The sequence below is a fragment of the Mandrillus leucophaeus genome, unplaced genomic scaffold (assembly GCF_000951045.1).
Source record: "Mandrillus leucophaeus isolate KB7577 unplaced genomic scaffold, Mleu.le_1.0 Scaffold117, whole genome shotgun sequence".
In the NCBI taxonomy this organism is placed as follows: Eukaryota; Metazoa; Chordata; class Mammalia; order Primates; family Cercopithecidae; genus Mandrillus; species Mandrillus leucophaeus.
In genome coordinates this window covers 2,155,651-2,180,593 of record NW_012099987.1, presented here as the reverse complement: position 1 = coordinate 2,180,593, position 24,943 = coordinate 2,155,651, and the positions used below count along the sequence as shown (strand labels likewise).

Below are 24,943 nucleotides of genomic sequence, written 5' to 3'. Positions count from 1 at the left end.
TACTTTTCTCAATGAATGAGTCAAAAACTGCTTCAAATTTTTCACAACTTTCTAAAATAATCTAAATAGCATTTTTCAAAATACCAATTGAGACAACAGATTTTGAGTTAACAGTTTATGAAATCTTTACTGAGAAAAACTACATCACACAAACATAAGGTACAAGACTTTTGTAAAGAAGGTACAAGACTTAAAAGACTTTTGTAACTATTTAACACTGCCACAATAACTATGTGCTGGTTCCTTTATAAATGTAAACCCCCACTGATTATACATACAAAAAAAAAAACTAAATATACTTGTACACAAATGTTTAAATTATTATGTCCTTCTACCAGTGTGAAAGAAGTAGAAAATGAAAAAAAATCAAAAACTTTTTTTCTGGCTTGTTATCTCAAATACTGATGATCTACTGAATGATAAACAATTTGAAAATATCTTCACCATCTTGCAATTTTTTTTTTTTTTTTTTTTGAGACGGAGTCTCGCTCTGTTGCCCAGGCTGGAGTACAGTGGCGTGATCTCAGCTCACTGCAAGCTCCACCTCCTGTGTTCACGCCATTCTCCTGCCTCAGCCTTTTGAGTAGTTGGGACTACAGGTGCCCGCCACCGCGCCCAGCTAATTTTTTGTATTTTTAGTAGAGACAGGGTTTCACTGTGTTAGCCAGGATGGTCTCGATCTCCTGACCTCATGATCCGCCTGCCTCGGCCTCCCAAAGTGCTGGGATTCATCTCGCAATTTTTTATGGGTCAAGAAAGTAAGGAGGAAAACAAGAGCAGGAATCAGACTGTATCTTTATACAACATATCAGAAATAACACATTAAAGCAGTGGTTCCCAAAATGTGTGCCATGGACCTCACTGGGAACTCAAATGGTTATTACAAACAAGGAGTCTTATGAATCCATATGCACTCTCAGTGTGGCCTTTGGGAAGAAATTAATGTCTTGTGCATTCAGTATACATACTACTTTTCAAATGCATAGGACTGTTACTGCAATAAAGTAAATATAAAAAGTTACTGAATTCCTAGTAGCTAGGGGCACTGTGTATTTTGCAACATAATCTGTCACCTAGGGGCTTGCAATTTTAATTGTTAAAAAGCACTCCCATGCTTAAAAGGTACCACTTAAATTAAAATACTACATCCTGCGGGATACATAAGGCCCCCTCACATGTATCAATTCTTTACCACAAATACAACCACAGAAAAGGATTTAGAAGGTAAGGAGGTAGAAATAATGGCCTCTGAAAATGGTATTTTGTGTATCTGGCTATAAGAAGATGGTAATGTAAGGGATTTCTTTGCCTTAGTATTAAGCCATAATTTTCAGTAATCTCTAGTTTGTGTTATTTACACTGTAATTAGAGAGCTGGTTTTTCTATACTATATGATACATCCTAGATTCCAGATTTTTCATTTATTGTTAGGGAGTAATTGTTTTCCAACTCTCTTTAATTCCCATCAAAATTATTCCAAGGACATTAACAAAATCAAACTACCCACTCAAACAAATGGGAGGTATCTATGTCTGTTTATTATTTACCTACTAAAATTAAAATATATTCCACTAAATTGCTATGGTCCCCTCTCTTCCACACTAGGGAGGAAAAAGGGTTGGGGTAGCGTTGTGGGAGTGGGTAGGTAGTGGTAAGAGAAGAGAAGAAACTGCTAGATACTGTCTATCTTGGCCCTAGAGATCGGATATTTTCAGAACGATCTGACTTAAAAAAATAAATAAATCCCACAGTCTATCTCCAATTCTTAAGCCCTCCTACCTGCCCTCCCAAAAGAAAATCTGATTTCACAAATAATAAAGTATTTCAACACCTTGCAAGCATCGAACACACACTGCAAATAGCTAAAGGAAATTATTAAGTAGGTCTTATCCTGAAGAGCAAATCTAATATTCTTTCACCTGGGTTTATATAAAATTGTAACAAATTCCAAATTTGCGGGCTGAGCATAAATTCTTCAAAAGGAAAAAAGTAAATATAGTAAGAAATAATGCCAGGAAAGAAAAATGCAAATAAAAGCTTTAGGAGATAAAAATGTTAAAAAAGAACAGAATCTGATGTAAGAAAATTGGGCAGAAGATCAATAATACTAACAAAAACTTGAGTCACAGATTAAAAAGCAATGACAAAGAAAGAACAAAAGCAAACAAAAAATCTGGTCATAAACACAAAGATTTAATCACAACTAATTTTGCTCAAAATAGCAACTGTAAACAAGTCACTCCTCTTTTGTTCATATCTGCAACAATACATTAAACCTAACAAATATTATTGATTAGATACTGTAAAGTCATATTTTGCTACCCTCTGTTCAATGGATGTTAATGCCACTCAGTTTTATTAATATTAAATATTGAATTTAGCAGTTGCATAGCAACAGGGAATGTCTGATGTGCTATGCTTGACATTAACAAAAGGCAAATAAGGGAAGAACAAATACATTTCAAAATGTATACCATGATATCACAGAAAAGCCAGAAAGTTCAATAACAAAATGCCATGGAAAACTAAGTACTGAAAAAGACAGCCATGCCGTTATGTTCAATCACTAGGGCTTAAAAACTACCTTTACACATCACATATAAAGAAAAAAAAATTTTTTTTATGGAAGTTGACTACTTTTGAAAGAAGTCCTATCCAACATCACAACTAGTCTCAAGGCTGATCTCGTTTCTTCTTCACTGCAACCTGCACCATGTCTTCAGGCTATTCCTAAAACCCATGTCTTCAGGCTATTCCTAAAACCCATGTCTTCAGGCTATTCCTAAAACACTGTTTCAATGATGCCACCACCTCTTCAAAGTTCACACTGGTTAAAGAACAAACCCCAACTTCCTAATTCAGCAATCAAAACTGCTTATAAGTTGACCCTACCTACTGTCAGCTGGCTTACTTACCAGAGCTTTCCTGCTCATTCCCACAGCTCTGGTCAGGATGGTCTTCTGTTGTGTTCAGTGATCATTCCTACCTCCTAATATTTTCTCAAGCCTTTGCATCTCACCTCTGCTCAAATATAGTATTTCTCTCCTTCAAGAAAATCTTCAAATTGTTCAACAAATACATACTCATTTATTCGACATATACTAACTGACAGTCTGTCATCTGCCAGGGACTCTTCAACAGGCAGTGTTGAGCTGACGTGTTACCTGCCCTCACTGATCTTTAGTTTCCAGTTCTCTCATCCACAAAATTCTCAGATTGTTGCTTGATTTTAAATAAAAGTCAGTTGCCTAATATTTTCTCTGCTTTCTGCCATTTACAAGACACTGTCTTTTCAAGTATTTTGTAAAATAAAATTTGTCACAGGCTATCTAAACCCTATGTTCTCATTTTTCTTTTATTCATTTATGTCTTATCTCCTCAAGCAGAATTAATGCTCCAGTAAGGCTAGGAAGCAATGTTTCCCTTATAGGAACAATGTTTCTCTTATAGGAAGGCTTCACATGTCTGAGTAGCTTCTGATTTAATCACACAGCTCTCGAAAACAGAAGATAAAAGACTAATATCTCCCACAAATTTCCCCCTTCAATCTAAATCACAATCCATTTCCAATGAAAAGGGGGAAAACAGGTTATAAAAAGTAAAAGAATAGGAATATATCAAATACAAAGCTAACTAAGGTCACCAATACAGCCTGTTCTTTTGGAAAAAAATTAATAGAATGAAAAAATGGTTTCTGGGTCTTGGGAACCTCTCCTGAGATAACCAGTATAGAGACTAGTAGTTTCAGAGAGGTGCTGAAGGAAATGTAGGAATATACCAGAAAATGAGCAATTTCCACATCAAGGTCCCCTGGATCTTGTACTCAAGCTTATACTGAGCTTGCTGCTCAATCTTCAATAAAGTACAGTCATGTGCCATATAACGATGTTTTAGTCAAGGATGGACTGCATATACCACGGTAGTCCCATAAGATTATAATGGAGCTGAAAAATTCCTACTGCTTGGTGATTATAGCCACTGTAATGTTGGACTGCAATTACTTTATTCCTAAATAAATTTAGTGTAGCCTAAGTATACAGTATTTATAAGTCAACAGTAGTGTACAGCAATGTTCTAGGCCTTCGTATTCACTTACCACTTACTCACTGACTCACCCAGAGCAACTTCCAGTCCTGCACTCTCCATTCATGGTAAGTGCCCTATCCAGGTGTGACAATTTTTACTGTACCTTTTCTATGTTTAGATACACAAATACTTACCACTGTGTGACAATGATATTGTGTGACAATGGTGGTATTTCCTACAGTATTCAGTACAGTAATATGCTGTACAGGTTTGTAGGCTAGCAGCAACAGGCTATACCAAACAGCACAGGTATGTAGTGGGCTGTATTACCTAGGTTTGTGAAAGTATACTTCACAATGTTTGAAAAATGATGAAACTGCCTAAGGATGTATTTCTCATAATGCATCCCCATTGTTAAGCAACACATGACTGTATTATATTTTACAAAGTATCAGTTCAAAAGTGCTTGCTGGCAATAATAATTAGTGTCCTAATAAACAAAGAGGCAAATGATATTATCTGGAGTTGTTTGCTTAAAACTCAGAATGTGTGACTTGATGCCACCACCACACTGAGCTTCATACCAAGTCAATCACAAAGTGAAAGCACTGGGTTGGTACAATAGTAATTGTGGTAATAATTTTAGAGCACTAGATTATACAATCTTTTATATTCTATCCAAGGTAATTAAGGTAATCAATTCTTTTTAATTGACACTCCAACTATCTCAGTGTGTTATTAAATCAAAGACCAGATGAACTTCTATAGATAATGAACAATGACCATTCAGGCTTCTCTTCCCCTTACTACCCCTGGTGATTCATTTCATTATTAGAGAACTACATTCATTAATAATCCTTCCTCTCCTCCTGAGCACATTCCCCCAGATGATGCACTATGATGAACCCTATTTGTTGGCTCACTTACCACTCTCAGAATTACCCAGCACAAGAACTGATGACGAAACCTGGTCAGATATACCAAAGAGAAGTAGCACTTTAATCACAACTAATGGGCCCAAACTGAAACAGAATTAATGAAGACAAAAACAGTAGAACTTGAAGAAAAATTATACATACTAATTTTATTGAGGCCAGGGAGGAATAGTTTTTTTTTTTTTCCTCCTTTTTTTTAAAGAGTAAAGAGCTCTGAATAAAAGAGCAGACAACAAATGCTTGGGGGAAGGAGAAAAACTACTAAAATTACCAAACGGAATTAAGTAGAAAAATACACAACAAAATAGCAATTTAGAAAATCAACTTAAGAAATGTCCTACTATCAGTCTGGACAACATGGTAAAACTCCGTCTCTACAAAAAGTACAAAAAATTAGCCCAGGGTGGTGGCACACACCTGTAGTCCCAGCTACCTGGGAGGCTGACGTGGGAAGATCACTTGAGCCAAGGAGGTGGAAGATCACTTGAGCTCAGGAGATGGAAGCTGCAGTGAGCCGAGACTACGCCACTACACTCCAGCCAGGGCAACAGAGGGAGACCACTGAAAGAAGGTGGACTGACGGACAGATAGAGGAACGGATGGAAGGAAGGAAAGACGAAATGCCCTAATATTGTATAGTAAAGTGTCAAAGACACATACATCATGATAAAAAGATTAGAGATGAGGTGGCCAGACGTGCGATATCTGTAAAACAGGATTTTTAGAACAAGAAAAGGCAAAGAATGAACATTTTAAAAATTTAAATTAAAAAAAAAAGTTTAAAGAAGGAAAAGGAAACAAAAACTTCCTAATGTTGATTACTGACTTGAGTCTTCTTATCTGATGGGCTCCATGAAATACTGGGGCAGCAACTGGGGGCTGGAGGGGAAGCTACACATGTAGACTCTCCTGGTAAAATATCTGAATTTCAACAATAAAAATTTACAAGCTCCAAATATGGAAAATATTTCACTTAATTTTACTTAAAATAAGAGGAAAGAGATCTAGACTACCAGTCATTTCACTGGTAAATGTAAATGCTAAACATCTATGGAGAGCTGGGTATGGTATGTGGTGACACACACCTGTAGTCCCAGTTATTTGGGAAGCTTAAGTGGAAGGATTGGTTGAGTCCAGGAGTTTGACCTGGGCAACACTGGGAGACCCCATCTCTTTTTTTATTTTTTTTTTTACTTTTTATATATTTTTTTGAGACAGAGTCTTGCTCTGTTACCCGGGTTGGAGTGAGGTGGTGCGATCTCGGCTCACTGCAAGCTCCGCCTCCTCCTGGGTTTACACCATTCTCCTGCCTCGGCCTCCCGAGTAGCTGGGACTACAAGGCACCCACCACCACGCCTGGCTAATTTTCTGTATTTTTAGTGGAGAAGGGGTTTCACTGTGTTAACCAGGATGGTCTCAATCTCCTGACCTCGTGATCCGCCCGCCTCGGCCTCCCAAAGTGCTGGGATTACAGGCGTGAGCCACCGTGCCCGGCGGACCCCAACTCTTAAAACAGAAAAAAGAAAGTTTAAAAAAAAAAAAAAAAGCCTATGAAGCAGTATTTACAAAATCCTAGAGGAAAAATGTAGACAATGTGTTGCTTATGAATATTGATAAAAGACATTTACAGATATTCTCTGATTTTGGAAGTAGAACAGCCATTCACTCTGGGGGGGCGGGTAAGGGTTACCCAAAGTAGTTCCATTAAGAAAAATATGATTGGGAATAAAGATCTCCTGAAAAGGGAAAGGACTGTTTATATAAAAACTAATGGCAGGCTGCTATAAATACCTTGTCTTTTACTCTCTAATATGTGGTCAGTCTTCATTTTCATACTATTTTTGTTTCTTTTATTCCTTGATCAATCCTATCAGCTTTTTTAGTTTTTTTTCTTTTAAAAACCTACTTTGATCTTCTCTATTATCTCACTGATTTCATTAAATTTTGCTCTAATTTTTTTCAATTATCCATTTCTTTGGGTTTATTCTATTGCATTTTTGTCTAACTTACAAAAGATTCATTTACTTATTTTCAGGTTTCTTTTTTTAAAAAAAGAACCAAGTAGGATGATTTAAAAGAACTAAAATTTTAAGTATTGTATATTAAGAGGTAATCTGTGATAAACAAAATGTGATATATCCATACAATGGAATAAAATTATAATATGGATGAATAAGTCTCAAAACACATTGTGTTAGGTGAAAAAAGGACAGAAACAAAAGACCACATTCTATGAGTCCATTGATATAAAATGTACTGAAAAAGTAAATCTATGGATAGAAGAAACTACATTAGTGGTTTCCTATGGCTGAGTGAAAATGAAAAAATAATTGCAAATGGGCAACACATTTCGCATTAAAGGAAATATTCTAAAATTAGACGGTGGTGATGGTTGCATAATTCTGTGACTATAATAAAAATTGGTGAACTGTACACTTAAAATAGGTGAACTGCAAGGTATGTAAATTATGTCTCAATAAAGCTGTTTACAAAATAGGTACTTTATGCCTATTTGGTAAATATATTTGTAATGTTTTAAGAAAATCTGGCCCAGTAGAGCCAGTCTTGTAATTCTAATTTAAAATGTATACTTGAATAGCTGATTTAGACTTTATGATTTTAAGCTGAAATTTTACTAAGTTTGCATCCTGAACAAGAATACTCACAAAACTTAACAATGTTTACATTTACAATTTTAAAATATTAGATTTACAAGATTTACTTAAGTAGCTAAGGTTTTATTAAATTAATATTTACAGAGAAAATAAATTTAATTTACACTTACAGATTTAAATGTTTTAAGAAGTTAAATTAAGATATTTCTCAAAAGTTTGTCAAAATTAGTTACAGAATAAGATCCGTATTTAGAGAGAACTACGTTTTAAGTTTATAAATTTAAATAAAGTGAACATTTAAAAGTTAAAAATCAAAGTAACTGCATTACCTTTTCTATTCACAAAGCCATCAAGGATATTATTTTTTAAATCTCACATTTAATAAGAACTAATCAAGTGTTTACATAGAGCTCAGCAGTGTGGGGATACAGGGGTTATGTTTAAAAATATGCCCTGCCATTAAGATATTTATAATTCTAGTCAAAGAGTCAAAATTAACATGCTTTTCCACCACTACGCAGATAATTATAACTCTCCAATCCTTTATTTCTTGCCCTAAGACCAAATTTCTAATATCCTACTTCATATTATCACCAAAATCTCCTAAATACCTAAAAACGCCCACCAAATCAAAATCATTTTACTCCTTTCCTTCATCTCAATCACAGATTCCTCCTGTATTCTGTATTCCTTACCAGGAAAATGGCATCACGAACACCTTCCCCCCAAGTTATTCAGGTTAGATGGAGACTTTAGTTAGTCACAATTCCATTCTTTCCATAAATCACCAAGTATTCCGGTAATTGAGTCCTATTCATTTTACTTCAGAAAGATTCTTCCCAATCTGTTCTCTCTTTTCCATCCTTAAATTCATTCAGGTTTTCACTATTTTTTACCTTAACAATTATAATAAATGTCACTCATGTTAATAATAATGACAGTTATCATTAACTGCACCCTTATTTGGTATCAGGCAAGCACTACAGCAGGTGCTTCATGCCCATAACAAAATCTTCAGAAGAACACTGTAAAACAAGTACTATTACTACCTGGAACATGTAAACAAAACAAAACAAAACTGAAAATCAAAGCAGCCAATTCATTCTCAACTGCAAAAGCCAATACCTAGATTTAAAACCATGCCTGTGATTCTAAAGCCCAGGCTCTTTTCATTTCATCACACTACCTATTAATAACATCTCTTAATTTTTAATTTATCTTAGTATTCCCCCACACCACCATCTCTACCACCAGAATCCACCCTTCATGCTGCTGCTAAAGCATCATTCTTTCTAGGTTTTAAAAACATTTGATGGCTTTCCACTGACAACAGTGAGGATTTCAAATTTCTGGATGCCATGCATGATCATTATAGGTTCTGACCCCAAATTACCTTTTCAGTCTCTCCTACTACCATATTCTGTATACATACACTATGCTCTGGCCGTACTGATCAGTCACAATACACAGTCAGTGCTTCCATGCCATTTGAGCACAATATCGCCTCAGCCTACAGTGTTCTTCCTGCAACCCTCAATCTAATTCTAAGGTATCACCCATCTCACCCCATAAGCCCCAGACAAAGTAAGGAACATCCTCATCAGTACTCAAGTTTTACTATTTATAAACTACACTCTTTTTTGGTATTTAATCCACTCAATTTTGAGCAAAGAACTGGAGTTTATCCATCTTTTAACATCAGCCTGTTCTTTAAACTACCATTCTCAAGTAAATGCTCAATAAATATTTGTTGGATGAATGCAAATACATTCTTTTAAATTCCTACATCATTATAATTGAGAGGTTGGAGATTTTACGAGGACTCTGTTTTGTGTGTCAGGCATGCTGAAGACTTGAAAAAACAGAAATAACAGAAGGATAATAGATATCTGACAAAAAAAAAAAAAAGATGGCTTTCTGCTCCAGCTCAACTAGGTTCCCTGTATCTATGGACCAAAACCAGAACATAATTAAGGGCTCTCTTTGCTGGCCCACGAACAGAGGGCAGCAAACTTTTTTTGTGGAAAGCTGTAATCATAGTGAAGATAGAAATAAAATAAAACAGATAAAGTACTGAAAAACAATGGTATTAATACATTAAGGAGGGAAAAGAAAGATATACTGAGTAGTTAGAACATTATCAGAATACAGTATTTACATACATAATGCCATAAATGAGATTTAAAGGTATTAAATAAGTTACCAAAATCACAGAGGTATTGAGTAGCTAGGTCAGATTAAGTCTTTGGAAATACAAGGACAGTTTTGTTTCATTTTTTCTAGTATATCAAACTGTCTAGGTTAACTATGCTTAGAAAGAAACCATTTAAATGCAAATCTGAGGTTGATTAGGAATGAGTCAATTACATCAGTTCACAATCCATAGGCCACAATCCCGTTGAAGACCTCCGTCATTACAAGGTCGGTAAATCCATATGAGCACTGTTTGTAAATTAAATAAAAATGTGCTTATATAGCCACTAACTACTCTTTTTTAACACATCCTGCTACAAACAGGATGTGTTATTTAAATATGTTTAAATACGTATTCATTTAAAAAGCACTACTGAATCCATAATCTCTTTTTTACATCACATTTTTTTCTCAAAGATACCAAAAGTACAAATTACAATGTGAGAGGTAAGCATTCTTTTGGGTTTTTTTGCTTCTCTCTCTCTCTGTCTCTCTCTTTCTCTTTCTCTACTTCAATGGAAGTTTAAAGGAAGACCTCCTATTCCTTGGGAATAATGGAGTTAACTAAGTAAAAACAAAATTATAAGCTGAATGTTTTCCTTCACTTTACCTAAAATGGAAATTTCTACAGTTGAAAGAACAGAGATAAAAACTAAACTTTGAAAGTTCTTAGGGTTGGAAAGGTGGGGATTCCTTTTCTATCCCTTCCCATCCTCTCCCTGTTCTTTTGTCCATTTACTCTCTTCTTTCCAGAGTTAGCCCCAACCTAGAACTAGCATGCTTGCGGGAGCTTTATACCGTTAGGAGATGCATTTATTATCTTTGGTGTGTGGAGATCTCAATAACTCTGTATTGTTTTAAAATTACTATGGGCCGAGTGTCAAGGTTCATGTCTGTAATCTCAGCACTTTGGGAGGCCAAGGTGGGTGGATCACCTGAGGTCAGGAGTTCAAGACCAGCCTGGCCAACATGGTAAAACCCCGCCTCTATTAAAAATACAAAAATTAGGTAGGCTTCGTGGCATGTGCCTGTAGTCCCAGCTACTCAGGAGGCTGAGGCGGGAGAATCGCTTGAGCCTGCGTGGCGGAGGTTGCACTGAGCTGAGATCATGCCACTGCACTTTAGTCTGGGCAACAGACAGAGAATCTGTCTCAAAAAAAAAAAAAATGGTAATAATAATAATAAAGCTAATAAAATTACTTTGCAAGTAATTTACTGAAAAGAAATTAAAGTTACTCATATTTTCCCCCATTCCTCACAAGCGGTGAACTCTATTTGAGATAAGTATTTCAGTCTTAATACATTTCTGAATTTAAAAAGTCAATGACATAAGGCATGACTATACGGTAATAGTGAGATCCCTCCTTATCCCACACGCCTCTAAATACCAGAAATGTCAGTAACATCCATATAAGTGCTACTGTACAAAGCAGTGAAGAGAGCATTTAGAGAGCTGAGAAAAAAATTATCTAGGAGGCAAGACTTTTTTTCTTTTTAGTTTTTAGAGACAGAGTCTTTCTGTTGCCCAGGCTGGGTTGTAATGGCACAATCATAGCTCACTGTAACCTCAACTCCTGGGGTCAAGCAATCCTCCTGCCTCAGCCTCCTGAGCAGCTTGGACTACAGGCATGCATCACAACAGCTAACTTATTTTTAATTTTTTCTTTAGAGACAGAGTCTTGCTATGTTGCCCAGGCTGGTCTCAAACTCCTGGTCTCAAGCGATCCTTCTGCCTTAGCCTCCCAAAACACTGGGATTACAGGCAAAGGAGGTAACATTTCTGAGCACTCAATGAAGTGAGGGAGCAAGCCATATGGAGACACATGTGTGTTCTAGGCAGAGTGAACGGCACTGAGGTAGTTAAGGTATGAAGTATAGTATATTGAGAATTAGTAAGAAAGCGGGCATGCTCAGCAAGGTGATTAAGATGGGCAGTACAAGATGAGGTAAGAGATTTAGAGGTATGATCATATAGCAGTGAGGAGACTGGATTTTGAATTTTAATAGAAATCCACTGAAGTTTTATATTTAGGTAGTGGTAGAGATAAAATAATCAGATACATATTGTTTAAGATTACCAGGTAGCTGTACAGAGAACAGATTATTGGATAAAGTATTAGGAGACTATTATGACAACAGCCTTGGCAAGAGGTAGTGGTAGCAATGGAGGTAGAGGGCAGTGACTACATAGAGGGTACACATCAAAGATAAAACCAACTTGCTTGATGATGTGCTGATGTGGACTGTGAGGGAAAATGACACTTAGGCTTTTGGTCTGTGAACTGAGTAAATGGTAGTCTAGCTTTCTAGGATGGAGAAGACTGGAGCATAAATGTTTGGCAGACAGAGATTTAGTTCAGTTTTGGAGATAAGTCTGAGATGCTACTTAGAAATCAAAGTAGATCTATGAAGAAGGCAACCGAACAGGTGACTGGGAAGTTAAAAGGGAGACACTGAGATGGGGCAATATAAAATTGGCAATCAGTAAAGTACAGATAGAATTTAAAGCTTTAGAACGAGGTAAGATCATATTAAGTTAAGGAAAGGAAGGAACAGGACCAAACACTGGAGCATCAATGTTTAAAGATTAGAAAGAAAGAGAGACTGAAAATTAAGATCAGGTCTTTTTTACTGTTCTATCTTTACCATCTAGCAAACAACTTGATGGTAAGTACTCAAAAAATACTAGCTGATCTGAACTGTTATATATGGCAGTGTTATTAAAATAAAGACACATCTTACCCCACCCCAAATGTCATACGAGAGGACTCTGAAAGGAAACCGATTCCTTTTAATATAATCAAACACATCTAAATATATCTAATTTATATATTTTAAAAATCATTACTTTTTACCACACTTCTAATACACCATAATATATTGCAGTACAAAAGATAAACCCTCAGTCTGGCACCAATTGAAGGATGCATTAGAAAATTTTAAACTGTACCAAAGTTTGAGTCAGCTTTCAGATTTATATACAAAATTCTTAATAGTTCTCCCCTACTCAAAAATGTTCAAGGATTAGCTACTGCCTGCATAATAAAATTCAAACTGCTCGTCTGGCTTTCAAATTCTTCCAAAAGTGAATCTTTTCAACACTCCTTTTCAAGGTCCTTCAAGAACAATCTGCTTCTCAAGCAGGCCTTGATTTTCTGTGTTTTCATCGTTCTCTTCACCTTGTTCCTTCTAAAATGTACTCTCAGGCCAGATGCGGTGGCTCATGCCTGTAATCCCAGCACTTTCGGAGTCCAAGGAGGTCGGATCACGAGGTCAAGGGATCAAGACCATCCTGGCAAACATGGTGAAACCCCATCTCTACTAAAAATACAAAAATTAGCTGGGCGTGGTGGTGAGCGCCTGTAGTCCCAGCTGCTCAGGAGGCTGAGACAGGAGAATCACTTGAACCCCCAGGAGGCGGAGGTTGCAGTGAGCCAAGATCGCACCACTTCACTCCAGCCTGGGTGACAGAGCAAGACTCCATTACCAAAAAAAAAAAAAAAAAAGTTATCTCAAATATCAACAGTCTTGATCCTATGTGGTCTTCCAGGCCATAGTTCGAAAGTCCCTTCCAACTGTTATCTTTCCTCCCAAATAATTCCCAGTATTTTTCACTTTATTTTTCCTTCATTTTCAACATGAATGTACGTTTTATGTATCCAACTGAATTTTACATTCACTGTTGTAGTGTAATAAAAGGAGTACTACAACTCTAGGAAGTGAGATGTAGTGGTTAAGAACGTGAATTACGAAGCCAGATCACCTGGATTCAAATATCTGATTCTGCCTTTTAAAAGCTCTATGACCTTGGATAATTTTTTTTTTTTTTTTTCCTGAGATGGAGTCTTGTTCTGTCACTCAGGCTGGAGTACAGTGGCGCGATCTTGGCTTACTGCAACCTCCACCTCCTGGGTTCAAGTGATTCTCCTGCCTCGGCCTCCCAAGTAGCTGGGACTACAGACGCTCACCACCATGCCCAGCTAATTTTTGTATTTTTAGTAGAGATGGGGTTTCACCATATTGGCCAGGCTGTTCTAGAACTCCTGACCTTGTGATCTGCCCGCATCAGCCTCCCAAAGTGCTTGGATCACAGGCATGAGCCACCGCGCCTGGCCAAACCTTGGACAATTTATTTGTCTTCTTCACACCTCACTTTCCTTGGATATAAATTTATAATGTGATTAGACAAGTATTTGTAAATTATTTAGAATAATATCTGAAAGCATATTAGAGGCATTATATTATAAAATGTTAGGAAGGAAAGAAGGCAGAGACGTTATGTTTTCAGTCTGTTAACACCTCTTTTGTTCCCTATGATTTAAAAGACTACAGACAACAATAATTATAACTCTGTGTTGATGGACAAAAATGCATAAAGATTTATTGGAGGGGGGGAGAGCTATATAGCAGCAAAGTATTTTATATACTATTGAAACTAAGTTGTTACTAATTCAAAATAGACTGCTACAAATGAAGGTGTTAATTATAATCCCCAGGACAAACACTAAGAAAATAACTATTATGTAGTAAAAGAAATGAGAAGGGAATAAAAATGGTACACTAGAAAATATCTATGTAACACAAAAATCAGTCATGGAGGGCTTGAACAAAACTGATATAAGACAGGCAGAAAGAAATACAAAATGGCAAATGTCCCCTCTTATCAGCAATTACATGACATGTAAATGGAGTAAAGCCTCCAATTAAAAGGCATGTATGGGCAGAATGAATTTAAAAAGCATTATCCAACAATATTCTGTACACAAGACATTTGATTTAGATCTAAGAATACAAAGAGGTTGAAGGTGAAAGAAAAGAAAAAGCCCCTGCAAACAGTAACCAAAAAAGAAATGGAGTGGCTATACTAGTATCAGACAAAATAGGCACTGCGATGGTCTAAATGTTGGAGTCCCCCCAAAAATTCATATGTTGAAATCCTATCACCTCCAAGGTGATAGTATTAAGAAGTGGGGCCTTTGGAAGCTGATTAGGAAAATAAGGTCAGTGCCCTCACAAATGGGATTAGTGCCCTTATAAAAGAGGCACCAAGAGATCCCTCATCCTTTTGTCATATGAGAACATAGCAAAAAGACAGTCATACATGAACCAGAAAGCGACCCCTCACCATACCAAATCTGTTTGTGTCTTCATCTTGAACTTCCCAGCCTCCAGAACTGTGAGAAATAAATTGTTTTTTCTATAAGCCACTTACGCAGCCCAAGTGGACTAAGAAAGGCATTAAGACAAAACTACTTAAAAAGACAAAGGACACAATATAATGTTAAGAGTCAATCAAGAACATTTAAGAATTAAAAACATATATGCCCCTAACAACACAGCCCCAAATTCTATGAAGCAAAAACTGACAGACTTGAAGGAAGAAATGGTTCAACAGTAATAGCTAGAGACTTCAACACCCTACTTTCAATAATGGGTAGTACAACTAAGCAAAAGATACATAAGGAAAAAGAAGACTTAAACAACATTGTTAGGCAACTAGACCTAAAAGACATATGCTGAACACTCCAACCAACAGCAGCAGAATACACATTCTTTTCAAGTGCACTGGAACATCCTTTCCAGGGTAGCACATATGTTAGACCACAAAAAAAATTTTCAGTAAATTTCAAAAGACTGAAATCACACAAAGTATCTCTTCCAACCACAATGCAATTAAGTTAGAAATCAATAACAGGAAAACTGAAAAATTTAAAAATATGTGGAAATTAAACAATACATTCTTAAATAGTTACTCAAAAAAGTAACTACAGGCTAGGTGCGGTGGCTCACGCCTGTAATCCCAGCACTGTGGGAGGCTGAGGCGGGTGGATCACCTGAGGTCAGGTGTTCGCGACTAGCCTGGCCAACATGGCAAAAATCCGTCTCTACTAAAAACACAAAAATTAGTTGGGCGTGGTGGCGTGCACCTGTAATCCCAGCTACTCAGGAGGCTGAGGTAGAACTGCCTGCACTCCAGGGTGGGCGACAGAGTGAGATCTTGTCTCAAAAAAAAAAAAAAGAGAGTCAAGACAAAAATCAGTATCAATGAACCCAAAGTTTCTTGAAAAAAAATCAATATTGACAAACCTTTAACTAGACAGACCAAGAAAAAAGAAGAAAGAAGACTCAATTTACTAAAATCAGGAATAAAACTGGGGACATCTTTACAATCTTACAGAAATAAAAAAGATTACAAGAGAATACTATGAACTATTGTATGCCAACAAATTAGATAATCTAGATGAATGGATAAACCTCTAGAAACTACCAAAACTGACTCAACTAAAAAACTGAAAAGACCTGTAACAAGTAAAAAGATGAAAACTGTAATAAAACTTCCAACAAAAAAAAACCCCAGGACCATACGGCTTCATTGGTGAATCCTACCAAACATTTAAAGAAGAACATCAATCCTTCCTCCAATTCTTCCAAAAAAAGAGAAGAGGGGTGAATACTTTCAAACTCATTCTGTAAATCTAGTATTACTCTGATAGCAAAGACAGACATCATCATAAGAAAACTACAGACCAATCTCCCTCACAAATACAGACGCAAGAATCCTCAACAAAATACTAGCAAACCAAACTGAGCAGCATATGACCATCTATCACGGAACTATCCCAGAGATGCAAGGCTGGTTCAACATACAAAAATCAATTAGTTGAAAAAAAAGTCACCATATTAACAGAATAAAGTGGGGAAAAGAGAAACCTGATAATCTCAATTGACATAGGAAAAGCACTGGACAAAGTCCAACATCTTTTCATGATAAAAACACTCAACAATCTAGGAATAGAGAGGAGCTTTTTCATAACCCTGGTTATGAAACAGCTAACATACTCAACAGCAAAAGACTGAAAGCTTTTCCCTAATATCAAAAATAGGCAAGGATGTCTGATCTTACCATTTCTACTCAACACTGTCTAGAAGTTCTAGCAAGGGTGGTTAGAAAAAAGAAAAAGAAATAAAAGGCATCAAAATTGGAAAGGAAGAAGTAAAACTACTTTTACAGATGACATGATTTTATATATACATAATTCTCAAGAATCTTCAAAACACTACCATTAACCTAATAAACAAGTTCAGCAAGGTTGTAGAATACAAGATCAGCATAAGAAAATCAGTTTTAGGTTGGGCAGGGGTGACTCACACTTACAGTCCTTTGGGGAAGTGGAGGTGAGAAGATTGCTTGAGGCCAGGGGTTTGAAATCAGCCTGCACAACACAGCCAGACCCGTTCTCTACAAAATATTTTAAAGGTCAGCCAGATGTGGTACGTAGTCCTAGACTGAGGTGGGAGGATCACTTCACTCCAGGAGTTCAAAGTTACACTGAACTAGGATCATGCCACTGCCACTCCAGCTTGGGCGACACAGCAAAACTCTGTCCCAAACAAAACAAAACAAAAAACCACACACATACCAAGAAAATAACGAGTGTTGGTAAAGGAAGTGAAGAAATGAGAACCCTCACACATTGCTGGTGGGAATGCAAAATGGTGCAGATGCTCTGGAAAACAAGTTAGGTGTTTCTCAAAAAGTTAAAAATAGAATTACCACATGACCCAGCATTCCGGAAACTCCTAAGTATATACTCAAAATAAATGAAAACAGGTGTTCAAAAAGTCATACATGAATGTTCGCAGCAGCATTATTCATAATAATCTGACAGTGGAAACACTCAAATGTCCACCAACTAAAGAATGGATAAACAAAATGGAGTATAACCATCCAATGGAATATTATTCAACCATAAAAAGGAACTGTTAAGGACTCAAAATTTATGTTACTCCCAAAATTCATGTTAATGCCCTAACCCCAGTGTGGCTATATGTGGAGACAAGGTCTCTAAGGAAGCAACAAAGATGAAATAAGGTCAGAAGGGTGGGTCCCTGATCTGACAGAATTAGTGTCCTTGTTAGGACAGAAACCAGAGAAAGTGCACACACGCTCAAGATCACTTGTGCTGCCTCCCTGTATAAGCACAGACAAAAGGCTGTGTGAGGTTAAAGTGAGAAGGTAGCTACCTACAAGCCAGAAGAGGCCTCAGCAGAAACAAATACAGATGGACCTTGATCTGTACTTCCGGCCTTCAGAACTGTAAGTAAGTAAGTATCTGCGGTTTAAGCCACTAAGCCTGTGGTATTTTGGTTACGGCAACCTGAGCTGACAACACGAATGAGTACTGATACATACAACAACATGGATGAACTTCAAAAATACGCTAAATGAAAGCCAGATACAAAAGGCTGTATATTGTATGATTCCATTTATATGAAATGTCCAGAACAGGAAAATTCACAGACATAAAAGATATTATGGAGGAAATATGGAAATAGAAGTGACTATGTAATAGGTATGGTCTATCTTTTGGGGGTGATCAAAATGCTATACAATTAGTGTAATGGTTGTAAAACACTGTGAATATACTAAAAGTCACTGAATTATACACACCTTAAAATGGCTCAAATGGTGAATTTTAATTATTTAAAAGGGAGTGAAATATCGGAAGATACAACTTGGATTACTCTCAAATACATGTTGAGTGAACGAAGCCAGTCTCAAATGGTTACGTAGTGTATGATTCCATTTATATGACATTCTCTAAAAAACATAACTATAGCAAATGAATAGATCAGAGGCTGCCAGAGGTTTTGGGTGGGGCAATTAGAAAAGACAGCACAGGGAACTTTTTTCAGGTCATAAAACTATTCTGTTTCTTAGTTGTGGTATTGGGAATACAAATTTACATATGTGGTAAAATTCATACAACTGTACACAAAAATGGTTTTACTACAACTTAATTTAAAAAACACAATTTCTCTTACACAAAAAATCCATCAGTCTATTTTGCACTTGACCAATGTTTATCTGTAACATCATTATTAGTCATTTGGAAAGCATTGATTCACTGAGGTATGTGCCTTTTCCAAATGTTGACATATTTCATCACACAATATAACACCAAAAAAAAAATTACACTTGTTAATATCACTACTGATCCTATCAGAAAGGTCTTTTAAGGGAAGTTCTCATGCCCGCAGTGGTGGATTTAAGTTTTCCAATATTCTATTTTTTTTTTCTTGGAAGATGAAATTGACAACTTTTTTTTTTTTTTTTTTTTTGAGGCGGAGTCTTGCTCTGTCACGCAGGCTAGAGGGCAGTGGCATGATCTGGCTCACTACAACCTCTGCCTCCCGGGTTCAAGCGTTTCTCCTGCCTCAGCCTCCTGAGTAGCTGGGATTACAGGTGGCCACCACCAAGCCTGGCTAATTTTTGTATTTTTAGTAGAGACATGGTTTCACTATGTTGGCCAGGCTGGTCTCAAACTCCTAACCTCATGATCCGCCCACCTCGGCCCCCCAAAGTGCTGGGATTACAGGCATCAGCCACCACACCTGGCCCACTTCATTCATTTTTAAGACAATGTTTGCTAAATACTGAAATCTGAATAACCACAGTTCATCAGATATTCTTCCAAGTAAAATGGTATTCTATGAAAAAAGTAGGCCAGGTGTGGTGGTTCATGCCTATAATCCCAGCACTCTGGGAGGCTGAGGTGGGTGGATCACCTGGGGTCAGGAGTTCGAGATCAGCCTGGCCAACATGGTGAATTTATTAAAGTTACAACTAATAGTCACACTTTCAGAATACTGTAGCGTATCTTTAGTTCCCAATTTGCTGAGTAAAAGAATATAAAGTTATATGATTAGAGTACTGGTTTAAAGATAAGAATATATGGGTACTTTTGACTGGAGATGTGTAAGCAGTAGGATACCTCAGGATCTAGTCTAATTATTCCAAGTGCTCAGGAAAAGATGTAGAGAGTTTACAGATGGCATTAAAGATTAGACAAACAATCCAGTAAAATCTCTTAAGGTTGGTAAGTACAAGGCAATGCTTTTAAGGAAAAAACAACCCAAATTAGATTTATACAAGGACCCTAAGCAATCAGTAAGTCCTAAGTGTCATATATTCTTCTCTGAATCTACAATTATTAGAAAGAATGTCATTACAGCTAAAAGAGAATACTATAAGTTATTGAACGTTTTTGGGAAGAATATTATAAACTAAACAGTATGAGTTAAGAATCCCTAAACTGAAAATCTGAAATCCAAAATACTCCAAAATCTGAAACTTTTTTAGCATCGTCATGATCCTCAAAGGAAATGCTCATTGGAGGATTTCGGATTAGAAATGCTCAACTGGGGCCGGGCGCGGTGGCTCAAGCCTGTAATCCCAGCACTTTGGGAGGCCGAGACGGGCGGATCACGAGGTCAGGAGATAGAGACCATCCTGGCTAACACGGTGAAACCCTGTCTCTACTAAAAAATACAAAAAACTAGCTGGGCGAGGTGGTGGGCACCTGTAGTCCCAGCTACTCGGGAGACTGAGGCAGGAGAATGGCGTGAACCCGGGAGGCAGAGCTTGCAGTGAGCCGAGATCTGGCCACTGCACTCCAGCCTGGGCAACAGAGCAAGACTCCGTCTCAAAAAAAAAAAAAAAAAAATAGAAATGCTCAACTGGTAAGCATAACTCAAATATTCCAAAATCCAAAACAATTCTGGTTCCAAGCATTTGGAATAAGAGACACTCAACCTGTATACCTCTTACGTGGTGATGAACTGATTACTGAAGTCCTGAGTGCAGTTCAACAAAGCAAATATAAAGAACTAGAATGATTCATGACAAAGTCTTTAGCCGGACACGGTGGCTCATACCTGTAATCCCAGCACTTTGAGAGGCCAAGTAGGGCAGATTACTTGAAGTGAGGAGCTCGAGACCAGCCTGGCCAACATGGTAAAACCTCATCTCTACTAGAAATAAAAAAATTAGCAGGGCATGGGGGTGCATGCCCCTAGTCCTAGCTACTCGGGAGGCTGAGGCACAAGAATCGCTTGAACCTGGAAGGGGGAGGTTGCAGTGAGCTGAGAGAGAGCCACTGCGCTCCAGACTCTATCTCAAAAAACAAATACAATCTTTAAAATCATTAAGGGAAACATATCAAGAAATATTAAAACAGGGCATCCTTTTTAACAAAAATATAAAATAAAATCTAAAGTATCCTATAATTAGAACTTTTAAGTAAAACCTGATCAACCCAAATTCTTTTTTTTTCTTTTCGGTTCATCCTGAACAACCCAAATTCTTAACTGAAATCCTTTTTAAAAAAACATTTAGCCAAGTTCGGTGGCTCACACCTGTAATCTCAGCACTTTGGGAGGCAGAGGCAGGGATCACTTGCGTCCAGGAGTTTGAGATCAGCTTGGGCAACACAGGGAGACCTTGTCTCTACTTTAAAAAAAAAAAAAAAAAAAGATTCAATTAGCCAGGAGCAGCGGCACTGGCCTGTGATCCCAGCTACTTGGGAGGCTGAGGCAGGAGGGTCACTAGGGCCTGGGAGGTCAAGGGTACAGTGAGCTGTGATCATGCCACTGCACTCCAGCCTGGGAAACAGAGTGAAACCCTGGCTCAAAAAAATAAAAACAAAAACAAAAACAAAACCTATTTAACATTCTAACGCTAAAAGAGAAACAAATGACAAGTCAACAAACGATTAAGAATGCAATTTTTAAAAAGACGTATTGTTACATTCTAGGCTCAAAACACACTGGGTCCAAATCTGAAAGCTTTATCATTTTCAAATGAGAAGTGATGTTCTAAATAACTGTAAAGCAGTGCGTTTCCTTAAATTAAGTATATACTAAAGCCAAAATAATGCGGTATTTATTTAAGGGCATTTTCCCAAAAGGTCTATAAATAGATTTACAGGAAACTTCCAGTTGAACAGTGATAGGTTTATTGGCGGGAACAAACTATTCAGAGAAGTATGTGAAGACATCTTAAAAGTCCTATTACTACATATAATGGATAAAATATGTGTTAAGTGCACACATATACCCACTCCCCTCCCCAACAAACACACACATCAAGCTAAGCTGAAAAGGTAGGTAGGAAATGCCTCATGTACCAGAAATGGAAAATCTGGAGGACAGTGCTGAGTGCGCACTGATTAATATGGGTAACATAGCAACTTGGGTTTTAATACACATGCAGGGGCAGAAGGGTCTTAAGAAATGAAACTGAGACTCTCGCATAAACGCTAGGACCCTAGACCTTACTCAAAAGTGTGGTCCACTGATCTGCCATATCAGCATTGGGCAGCTTGTTCCACAGAAATGTAAATTCTTGTACCTCAACCCAGACCTAATCAATCAGAATATCTGGAAATGGTATTCAAGAATGCTAGTTTTAACAAGCTTTCCAGGTGATCCGGTGATTCTTACATTTACTAAAGTTTGAGAAGTGCTGTCCTAGAAACACTGCAGAAAGGTTTGATGCGGGGGGAGGGGGTGGGGCAGGGTGCGGAATCCAAACACTGGCAAAGGAAGTTCTTCTCTTCCGAGGTACAGAGAAAGGATGAGTCCTGCTGGACAAAGTGAACCCCTTGCTTATGCCCTGCACAGGAATCCAAATATACTACTTTAGCAGTTTTCAAATATGTTGCTCCCAGGATCACTTTATGCTCTTAAAAATTACTGAAACCGCTAAAGACCTTTTGTTTATGTAAATTATATCTTTGATATTGCTGTATTTGAAATTAAACAGAAAATGGACTCACATTCCATTAGTTGTCAGTGATGGTATAATTACATACGATGACCTCTGGAAAACTTCACTAGTGAGAGAATGAAGAGTGAAAGGCAAATAAGAGCTTAGTATAATTATTATGAAAATAGTTTTGACCTCCTGAATCTTCAGAAGTCCCCGAACTTGTATAATTTATGCAAAATTATTACAAATGAGGTGAATTATTATATATTTAACAGTATAAACATCTGAAATGTTATATGGTATATGTAATAATATATTATATCTGTGAGCTATAAACATCACTTTTAAAAAATCCATTATTTCTTAAGAAACTTCCACTCTTGATTTAGCCATTACACAATGTACACATGTATCAAAACATGTTGGACACCATAAATATATACAATTTTTGTCAATTAAAATAATTCATTAATTAAAAAGAAACTACCATTCAAGAGAATGAGAAGGTAAACCACAGACTGGGAAAAAAATATCTGCAAAAAACATCTGATAAAGGCCTGTTATTCAAAATATACACAAGATACTTAAAATTCAACAACAGGAAGACAAACAACCTGATTGAAAATGGGCAAACGACCTCTACAAACACCTCACCAAAGACATACAGAAAGCAAGTAAGCATATGAAAGTTCAACATCATATGTCTGCAGTGAACTGAAAATTGAAACAATGAGATACAACCATACAACTATCAGAAGGCCAAAATCCAGAACACAGACAACACCAAATGCTGGTGAAGACATGGGGCAACAGAACTCTCAAAAATGCAAAATTGTACAACCACTTTGGAAGACTGTTAGTTTCTTACAAAATTAAACATACTCCTATCATATGATAGATACAGCAATTGCACTTCTTGGTAGTTACTCAAATAAAATGAAAACATGTCCACATAAAAACCTGCATACAGGCTGGGAGCAGTAGTTCATGCCTGTAATCCCAGTACTCTGGGAGGCCGAGGCAGGTGGAGGACCTGAGGTTGGGAGCTCGAGACCAGCCTGGCCAACATGCTGAAACCCTGTCTCTACTAAAAATACAAAAATTAGCCGGGGGTGGTGGCACGTGCCTGTAATCCCAGCTACTCGGGAAGCTGAGGCAGGAGAATTGCTTGAACCTGGGAGGCAGAGGTTGCAGTGAGTCGAGACTGTGCCACTGCACTCCAGCCTGAGCAACAGCATGAGACTCTGTCTCAAAAAAAAAGAAAGAAAAAAAAAAAGAAAAACCTGCACATAAATTTTATAGCAGCTTTATTTATAACTGTCAAAACTTTAAGCAACAAAGATGTCTTGTAGTAGGTGAATGGATAAACTATGGTACATGGCACATCTAGACACTGCTAAAAAGAAATGAACTATAAAGCCATAAAGAGACATGGAGTAATACGCATTAAAGTGTATTACTAAGTGAAAGAAGCCAAGCTGAAAAGGCTACATACTATAGAATTCCAACTATATAAAATTCTGGAAAAGATAAAACTATAGAGACAGTAGGAAGGCCAGTGGTTGCCAGAGTTAGGCAAGAGGAGGGATAAACAAGCAGAGCACAGAGGATTTTTAGAGTAGTGAAACTATTCTGTACAACAGAACAATGATCAACACGTGTCAAAACCCATAGAATATACAACAACAATAGTGAACCCTAATATAAATTATGGACTTTGGATGATAATGACGTGTCATCGTAGGTTCATCAACTATAATAAATGTACCACTGTAATATGGAGAAGTCAACAGTGGAGGAGAGCTGTACATGTGTGGGAAGGGGCATATAGGAACACTACTTTCTGCTCAATATTGCTGTGAAACTAAAATTACTCTAGAAATACAGTTCATTAACTAAAAAATCCCACCATTACTCATCAAGTTTTAGTGTATCAAAGAAAAATATCTACAATTATCTGAAAGACTATTTTAATATTTTCCAACAAACTTTCTGTATCAGGCTGGATTTTTGTGACATACTTCAACCAAGATAACACATGCTACAGTTTAATGAAAAAGTAGATATAAGAATTCAGTTACCTTTTGTTAACCCAGACATTAAAGAAATGTGCAAAGAGGTAAAAGCAATGCCCCTTTTCCTACTTATTTTTTGTTTCAGGAAAAAACAATTTTTCATTAATACGTTGTTTAGTATGTTAAGAGGTTGATTATTAGTTAAAATAATTAATACAATAACTCTTCAAAGAGCTCAATAATTTTTAAGGGGTCCTGAGACCAAAAAGTTTGAGAGCTGCTTATCTAGGACAACAAAACTCAAATGAATAGCAATTAGAGGAAGCTAGAGGAAGACAGAGCCAGTACATCAACTAAAAATAAGTAAGTCAATGTTATCCAAAGAAGAGAAATAGTGAATTACCAAACACTGAAAAGTGGAAGACAGATTACATGGCTTTTAAGAGGATATTTCTACCACAACAATCTATAAAATATCATGGTACCACAAATATTGGTTAATATTCTCAATTAAAATAACATTGCTTTGGCTGGGCATGGTGGCTCACGCCTGTAATCCCACCACTTTGGGAGGCTGAGATGGGTGGATCACCTGAGGTCAGGAGT

At 37.0% G+C, this 24,943-nt stretch overlaps 1 protein-coding gene across 4 annotated transcripts in view; it reads right to left on the bottom strand.

The window, feature by feature from the left end:
• The window catches only part of LOC105554042 (ligand-dependent corepressor), a 167,208-nt gene that overhangs the window by 70,892 nt on the left and 71,373 nt on the right, over positions 1–24,943 (bottom strand). The gene's annotated exons all lie outside the window — the stretch shown is intronic.